Consider the following 9369-nt stretch of genomic DNA (forward strand, 5'->3'; position numbering starts at 1 on the left):
TATATCCCAAGTATAGAAGGAATTCAAAAATTCATACCCAACAGTGCAGTATGGATAATCCTAAAGCTATAGCTTGCTTATTGCAAACTTTTTCTCTAATTATATCCAGTTTGTTCATTTCACTTGGCTTGACAGAACAAACATTGCAAGATTGAGTTGAGTTTGTATCTGTTATAGCATTCCCTGCCTTGCCGTTCAACATGGTCATCTTAATTTTTATTTTTATTTTTGCTTTCTGGTTAGAGTTTTTATTTTAATACAATTGCCATATGAGGATGTGTTACAAAATATTACGGTTATAGAAGCTTGGGAACATGAAGAACCCAAATAACGGCCCCCTCCAACCCTTTGAGAGCGGGACAGTATTTTAAACATAATTGTTTTTAAAACTTAAAATAAGATTTAACTTTATCAATAGAATTCAAATTTCATTAAAAAATCTTTTGTCGTTCAGAAGTAATGACCACGTACATTTTATTGTGGGGGGGGGGGGGAATATTTTACACAGATTTTTATTTTTTATACTTATGCCCATAAATCCATTTCGGGCAATTAGGGGCAGCTGATTTTTTTTTTAGTTATCCATGATAACATCCCCTAGGATAAAAAAAGTCATTGCAGGGTGGAACTCTGCGGAACTTTTGAGATATTTATTGAGATTATTTTCAAAAACAATATTTATTGGAAAATTCATATTTTCACCTAATATTTTAATTACTCATTTGGCCAAAGCTATATTCAATATTTTAAGCTTTTTACTTTTGAAAAAGATAAAAGAATGCCTAAATAAAGATTTATGATAAAAAAATAAAAAAATCATCTAATTAAAAAAAAATAAAAATTAGAAAAGTATAAAAAGTTCGCGAATTTTAGCGAACTTTTTTTACCTCCTACTAGGTAGGAAAAAATGCTTTTCTGACTAGGATAGTAGGCACGAGAGAACCAAAATATATACTTTTCTTATCATTTGATACTTTTTCCAATAAGTTGTAAAAAAAAAATTAATGAAAATGGTTTATTAAAAAAATTCCACATATAGCCACTTTTTGAGCTTTTCACTTCATTGTGCCCCGTAATCCCGCCGTCGGCACAATGTGTTGGCGCGACGCTTGCGTGTCTTGCTTGTACCGCTGCGTTTTGTTCATCGGTTTAAAAACGATCCATCATCCACAAGCCACTGATAGCCTATTATTGGACCGGCAGAATCTCAACAAACATGCCTTCGCTGGACCACCGTGTTACTGTCGTCGTCAAAATATACTTTACAAGAACCTTAAAGTATATTTTGCTGGCGGTCCTCCGTAAAGTATATTTTTCTATGGCGGTCCTCTGTCGACAAACCGGTATCATAAAAAACGCCAACTTCATGCCATCGTTATGCGTCGCAAAACCCAAATTAGAGAAAAGTAACAAATCATTACTTAGAAAAATTAAAATACATGCTTTTATATAAATAAATAAATTTTTATTCAAATAAAAAAGTTCAAGCTTATTGTTGAGGGTCATCGTCGTTCTCAGGGTTTTTCATGCCGCTTCTTTTTTTAACACTTATCATACTAACTTGAATTCCAATATTTTGATCTAGTGCCAGTCACTTCTTTTTGAAACTTGCATTTACTGGTGGTACCCGTCGTTGAATTGCTTCGTATTGCTCCTTAATATAAAACATTTAAAAAATTAAAATTTATATATTTACTTATAAATTTTACTCTAAAACTTTAAATAAAAGATTGATAACAAATTACAGACGTTCCCCGGACGACGCGTGCCCACTGGGTAGTTATAAGTTCAATATACATAAGATGCAAATATATCGAGTCAACATATTTTAGGTTCAATATATTTTAATTTAGTAACTTGGTTTGGGTTCAAAAACCTACAAAACTGATGACTAAAATAAAATGCATATAAATGAACAAATTAAATAACTTACTTTTAAGTACACGTCTACAATGCAATTCTTTTAATTCAATTTTGTTTTTTAAATATAGTTCACGGTCCACTTCACTTTATTTATGCCAACCACCAGTTTACTTAAGCTGACAATAGATTTTGGTTATAAAAAGAGAAACAGGATCTTTAATAATAAACTTTTGTAGCTACAGAAACAATCTATATATAAAAATTTCAACCACATCATAACTAAATATCAGAATATGCACAGTATCTGGGTAACAAAGTTCATCAAACGATAATCCAAATTTGAAATGTAAACATTAGACTCTATTACACATTTATACGTGTTCAATCAATTGGTTCTGTAACATTTTCTGACACATACTTAGCTTGTAATTACAACAGAAAAAAAATCTTTTTTTTAATGGTTTGTCTATTGTTCCGCAGTCATTGAGAAGACTGTTTTCCATTCTATTATTTTTTACATATAATATTACAAAAAGTTTCAAGAAAATTTATATATATATATATATATATATAAAAATTATATATATATATATATATATATATATATATATATATATATATATATATATATATATATATATATATATATATATATATATATATATATATATATATATATATATATATATATATATATATAATTTGACTGTTCCGGCATTTTCTACATGACACCACTGGCTATAGGCGTCATACTTAAGAGGTAAGTATTGCAAGCAACTTATCTGAAAGATGCATTAAAACAAAATAGTAGTAATAAGTAAATGAATGCTTTAAAACAAATTACTTACTTGGTTCGAAAAATAACTTTCTTTTTTTAGGAATACTTTGAGTGAAATCATTTCTTTTAAGCCATTAGGAGATAAGTGTAACTTATCAAAAATTTATTTATAATATCTTTTTGTTGTCAATCTTTGCAGCAATATTGTGTTAACTTTAGTTTGATGTTGAAGAATCTTTAAGCAAAGTTTGAGTTCCATTACAACATTAACTTATAAAGCTGAAAAAGCTAGAGAATAAAAGGATGCAGAAGACACTACAGGAATATTAAATTTATAATTTGAAAAAACAGATTATGTAATTTTCCCTACATTGAATGGAGCACTTGCTGCCAATGACAATAGCTCTGTGTTATTTGATAAAAAAGATCTGGGGAAGATTTTATTAGTTATTAGTAACTAAGTTTATTAGTAAATATGTCCTTTTCAATCTGTTGGTTTGGCATTGGCAATGATATTTTAGGAGCATCATTCTTTGCTTATAACTGTTATTACATTAATTTGCACCATTACTACTTTTTCCCTCTTAATATCAGTAACCATTCTTTCTGAAAAAAATGTTCAATATACTGTTATAGAAATAATAATTATCGAAAACATGGCAATTACATTAATTTATACTTAATTATAATTTTAAAAAACTGGGTAGATATTCTAATAAATAAAACAAGATAAAAGTTTGATAAATTAATATTATTATATTCATATAAACTAAATATAAATATTATATTCATACAAGCTATAATAATTGGACATATAAACTATATGTTAGGGGGTTACAAAGGAATGCAGCAAAAGATTATAGAAAAAAACAAATTCGTCATCTATGTCCCTTATGCAACCCACTCTTTTGAACCTTGTTGGTCGTAGTGCAGTTGACTGTTGTGATGTGACAGTTAACTTTTTATACATATTAATTACAATACATACACAATAAATACATTTTTATACGTAATACATTTCAATACATAATAATTGTTCTATTATTTTTTCTCTGCATCAACAGGCTGTTAAAAAATCCTTAAAGAATGTTCTAGTAGTAAAAAGATGCTAAAATCACTTTCAGATAGATGCACATGCTGTCGCAACTAATGCTGTTTTAATGTCTTTTTAACAGTTTCTTACTGCTTATTGGAGATTATTAGAATCCAATGTTTCCGATGATGAAAATCAAAATGCATGAGTTGGAACAAGTGTAGATTTGTATATATTACTAGAAGACAAATTACGCAACATGCAACTGGATTTTTGAAAGGATTGAGAAACTTTCAAAAAATATTCTATCCGAAGTCAACTATAAGCAAAGCCAATAAAGAATTCGCATCTGGAAAAAACAAGCCAACGATTAAAATGCACTGAATGTTGATTTGTCCCCACGAGACAAATTTATACGAGAAAAAAAATACTTTCTATTCCATTATATTGTAATACAATAAAAAACGTGAAACACTTAAGTTAGATGTAAGATAAAAGTCATATTTTCTTTATTTAAAAACCAGCAAAACTTTTTTCCTTTTGTTATACCAAAAAAGTATAAAAAACAAATTTCTTTAAAAAAAACTATTTTAATAGTTGCAATAATATTTCTGCAATAATAGTAGCAATAATAGTTACAATAATAGTTGCAATAATATTTTTGCAATAATAGTTGCAATAATAGTAGCAATAATAGTTGCAATAATAGTTGCAATAATAGTAGCAATAATAGTTGCAATAATTACGAAATAATTTTACGATATATTTTACGTACATACGCACACAAACACGCACACAAAGGCACACATCTACACATGTTATACATTATAATCGTGTACATACATGTATAATATACATTGTATATATATATTTGTTGTAAACTTTTTTCTCCAAAAACTTCTTCCTCTCAGTTGCTTCAGTTTATGCAACAGATACTATATACCAGTGATGGATTCAGGATTTTTGATGTTAGAGACTTTTTGGTGCTAAATTTCAGACATAGAGCAAACTCCAAACATTTGTATGTTTATGCCTATGTCAAATAATGATGCTTTATAAAAAATTGCGATGCTGGTAACAAAAAAAGCCCTTTAATTTCATCCACTTTCACCCACCCCATACGCGAGGAGCAACAAGTTTATAAAATGCTTTTTGTACTATTCTCAATTAGACTTACATTATCGATAAATTTTAAATTTCATAGTATTATCTCTCATTGTTCAAAAACTATGACCATATAAAATTTGTAACCCCCTCAATTTGAGGGGTTTTTAAACTTTATATGGTCAGAATTTTTGAACGCTGAAAGATAATATGTATGTATTATGTACACATTTATGTGTCTGTTACCTAAACACATATGCTTCAAATTATAAAAAAATCAGCAAACTTTCAGATCATTATATTATTCACATCGCTGTTTATCGAATTTACGACTAGATATTTTCTTTAAGAAACATTTTTTATATTTGTAAAGCTCTTTTTTTTTTTATACATATATTTACAAAATTTAAAACATTATTAAACATATTTCTAAAAACGAAAGGAAAGTGCTTTTCTCTAAACAAAAATTGAAGTCGTATAAACAAAAATTCCGTGCCCAACAATCCAATTCAAATTAAAAATAGTCTTAAAAGCAACACACAAATAAATCCATATTTTTAAATTTAAAGAAACTAGCGAGAGCAGCATAAATCATTATTAATTTTACTATTTTACTATTCGTAAAGAGCTTTTTGTTTCGTAAAGCGCTTTTTGTCCAAGCAAAAATACATCGAGGTAACGGAAAATACGCGAAAGTCATATATAATCGATTAGTGGTAAGAGAAATAAAAAACGAGAACGAGGGTGTTAAAAGCAAGTAATTTATTTATTTACGTTTCAATTATTTTATTAAGTACTAAATTAAAGTTTTTATTAGGGATTATATTAACAATGAATATATCTAAAACAATGCATAACAATGAAGCTAATTTGACAAAATTAATATCATCTACTTTTGAAATTTTTAAATATAACAAAAATGATTATAATTTTTTGACTGAAACAGATATTAACTGCTTAAATAATGAATATTTTAAACCAGAAGAATTTAAGAGAGAAAAACATAACAAAGATTTAAACATTTTAAGTATTAATATGCGTCCAATGAACCAAAAATTTTGAATCATTTAAACATTTTTATTATTCTTTAAATTATCTTTTTGATGTAATATGTATATCAGAAACTTGGGAAGATGCAAATTCGCCCATGCCCGAAAATTCCCTTTACAATTAAGATTCATATAAAATGATAAGTCAACCACGTGTAATCAGCAAGGGAGGTGGCGTTGCAATATATATTCTTGATAAATTTGAATTTAAAAAAAACAACACATTTTCAAAAACAAATAAACATATTGAAACTTTGTGCATTGAAGTATTAAATACTTCTGGTAAATCGTTTTTAATCTCCTCATTGTATCGACCGCCGTGTGGTAAACAAGTTAACTTCCTTAATATCTTAAGAAATTTTATGTCTCAAATGAGTAAACAAAACAAGCACGTTTTTTTCGCGGGAGATACAAATATGGACGCATTATGTTGTGAAAAGTTTGCAAACATAAAAAACTTTTTCAACTTACTATTTGAATTTAATGTAATACCCACCATTTTTAAACCCACCCGCATTACTAACCAATCCTCTTCTGTGATTGACAATATTTTAACAGTTCTCTAAATACTAAATTTGAATCAGGCCTTTTTATTGCAGACTTTTCTGATCATTTTCCGGTTTTCCATATAGCACGCGAAGTACTATCTAATATTGACAATAAAAAAATCTTTGTGACTCACAGAAATCTTTCTATAAAAAACCTGAATAATTTAAAAAAAAAACTCCAAATAGAACGATGGGACAACGTTTATTCATCAACAGATCCTAATATTGCTTTTGATAATTTCTCAAGTACATTTCAAAATATCTTTGATAATATATGCCCAAAAATAACTACAGAAATAAAAAACAAAGGATATAAGAATCCATGGATGACAATAACTTTAATTAAAGCATCAAAAAGAAAACAAAAACTTTACGTAAAATTTTTAAAATCAAAAAATAAAGATGATGAAAAAATCTACAAAAATTATAAAAAGTTTTTTCAACATAATATAAAAGAAGCAAAAATAAGATATTTTTCTAATCAGCTTGATAAGCATAAATTCGATATAAAAAGGACTTGGGCTGTTATAAACCAACTAACAGGAAGAGAAAAAAAGAAGCATACTTGCTTACCACAAAAATTAATTTCCGATAAAAAAATTATAACAAGTGAAACAAATATATGTCTAGAATTTAACAAATATTTTGTAATGCAGGCCCCTCTCTTGCTTCTAACATTGCGCAACCAAATAAAACATTTAATAATTTTTTGGGAGAAAAACCCAACACATAAATTATAAATAATGAAAAAATAACTAAACTTGAATTTAATAAAGCAATTATTGAACTTAAACGCAACAAGTCATGTGGATATAATGGTATTTCCAGTAATGTAGCTATTTATGTTATGGGCAGCATTTGTAAACCATTATTTTATTTAATATCATCTTCATTTGAAAATAGTATATTCCCTGACAAACTTAAATTAGCCAAAATTAATCCGATTCTCAAAAAAGGTGATTGCAATAATATTTCTTACTACCGACCTATTTCTCTACTCCCAGTTTTTTCAAAAGTATATGAGAGAGTAATTTATAATAGAGTTAATAAGTACTTTACATTAAACAATTTATTATACAAAAATCAGTTTGGATTTCAAAGCAATTGCTCTACTGAACATGCTATTATTAAACTTGCTGACAAAATATATAAGTCGTTTGATTGTGATGAACTGGTATTAGGAGTTTTTATTGATCTTTCCAAGGCCTTTGATACAGTTGATCACAGTATTTTACTTTCCTAGCTAAACTATTACGGCATAATAGGCTCATCATTTAAGTGGATTCAAAGCTACTTGTCTAACAGAAAGCAATTTGTACTACTAGAAAAGTCAGGAGCCCTTGATATTACGTGTGGAGTTCCTCAGGGTTCAATCCTAGGTCCATTATTGTTTTTAATATAACACATCGCTCAATAAGTCTGTAGGGTGACATATAGATGGCAACACAAATACCGAATCCGTATTGTTTTTAGAAAGTACCAACCTTCAAACGATATCTGTCAAAGTTTTATGACAATCGGACCATTATTTACCAAGTTAGTGTGTGAACGATTGAATCAACTTTTGTGAATTGAAAAAAATGGAAAAATCAGAATTTTGTGTGCTCATTAAGCATTGCTTTTTGATGGGAAAAAACACGGTGCAGACCAAACAATGGCTTGATAAGTGTTATTCGGACTCCTCTCCATCGAGGCAAATGGTTGAAAAGTGGTTTGCTGACTTTAAACGTGGTCGTACAAACACCGATGATGCTGAACGTTCCGGTCGCCCAAATTCGGCAGTTACTGAGGAAAACATCAAAAAAATCCATAAAATCGTCTTATCCGACCGCAAATTGAAATTGAAGGAGATTGCCGAGGCCATAAAGATATCAGAAGGCAGTGTGTTTACAATATTACACGAACATTTGGGTATGAGAAAGCTTTGTTCGAAATGGGTGCCGCGTTTGCTAACACCGGACCAAAAACAACAACGAATCGATGATTCTGAAGCATGTCTGGCACTATTTCACCGAGATAAAAAGGATTTTTTGCGTCGCTACGTCACAATGGATGAAACATGGATCCACCATTTCACTCCTGAGTCAAATCGACAGTCGGCTGAGTGGACACCAGCGGGTGAAAGCCACCCAAAGCGCCCAAAGGCTCAAACTTCTGCTGGCAAGGTTATGGCCTCCATATTTTGGGATAGCCATGGTATATTGTTCATTGATTATCTTGAGAAAGGTAAAACGATCAACAGCGAATATTACATGGCATTATTGGAACGATTGAAGGCTGTAATTGACGAAAAGCGACCGCACATGAAGAAGAAAGAAATTCTCTTTCATCAAGACAATGCACCGTGTCACAAGTCAATGAAAACAATGGTAAAAATGAATGAATTACACTTCGAATTGTTGCCCCATCCACCATACTCGCCTGATTTGGCCCCCAGCGATTATTGGCTGTTCTCAGATCTCAAAAGGATGCTCCAGGGAAAGAGATTTGGATCGAATGAGGAGGTCATCGCCGAAACTGAAGCATATTTTGAAGGAAAAGATAAATCGTTCTACAAACATGGTATCGAAAAGTTAGAGAAGCGCTGGAATGACTGTATCGCCTTAAAAGGAGACTATGTTGATGAATAAAATCAAATTGTGTCAAAATGTTGTTGTTTTATTAGCTATCCTACGGACTTATTGAGCGATGTGTTATATTAACGATATGCATAAAGCTTCCCAAAAAATATCTACTATTATGTATGCTGACGATACAAATTTATTTTTTAATCATCCTGATGCAAAGACTTTGTTTGAAACTATGAATATTGAACTCGAAAATTTCAACCTCTGGTTCATAGCAAATAAATTATCCCTAAATTGTAAAAAAACTAGCTTTACTCTATTTCATAAAAAAAAAACAATCAATTAATCTTCCGTTAAAGCTGCCTAAATTGTTTATTAGTAAAAATCAAATTAAACGTGACAAATGCATAAAATTTTTGGGAGTACT

The sequence above is a fragment of the Hydra vulgaris genome, chromosome 12 (assembly GCF_038396675.1).
Source record: "Hydra vulgaris chromosome 12, alternate assembly HydraT2T_AEP".
Taxonomy (NCBI): domain Eukaryota; kingdom Metazoa; phylum Cnidaria; class Hydrozoa; order Anthoathecata; family Hydridae; genus Hydra; species Hydra vulgaris.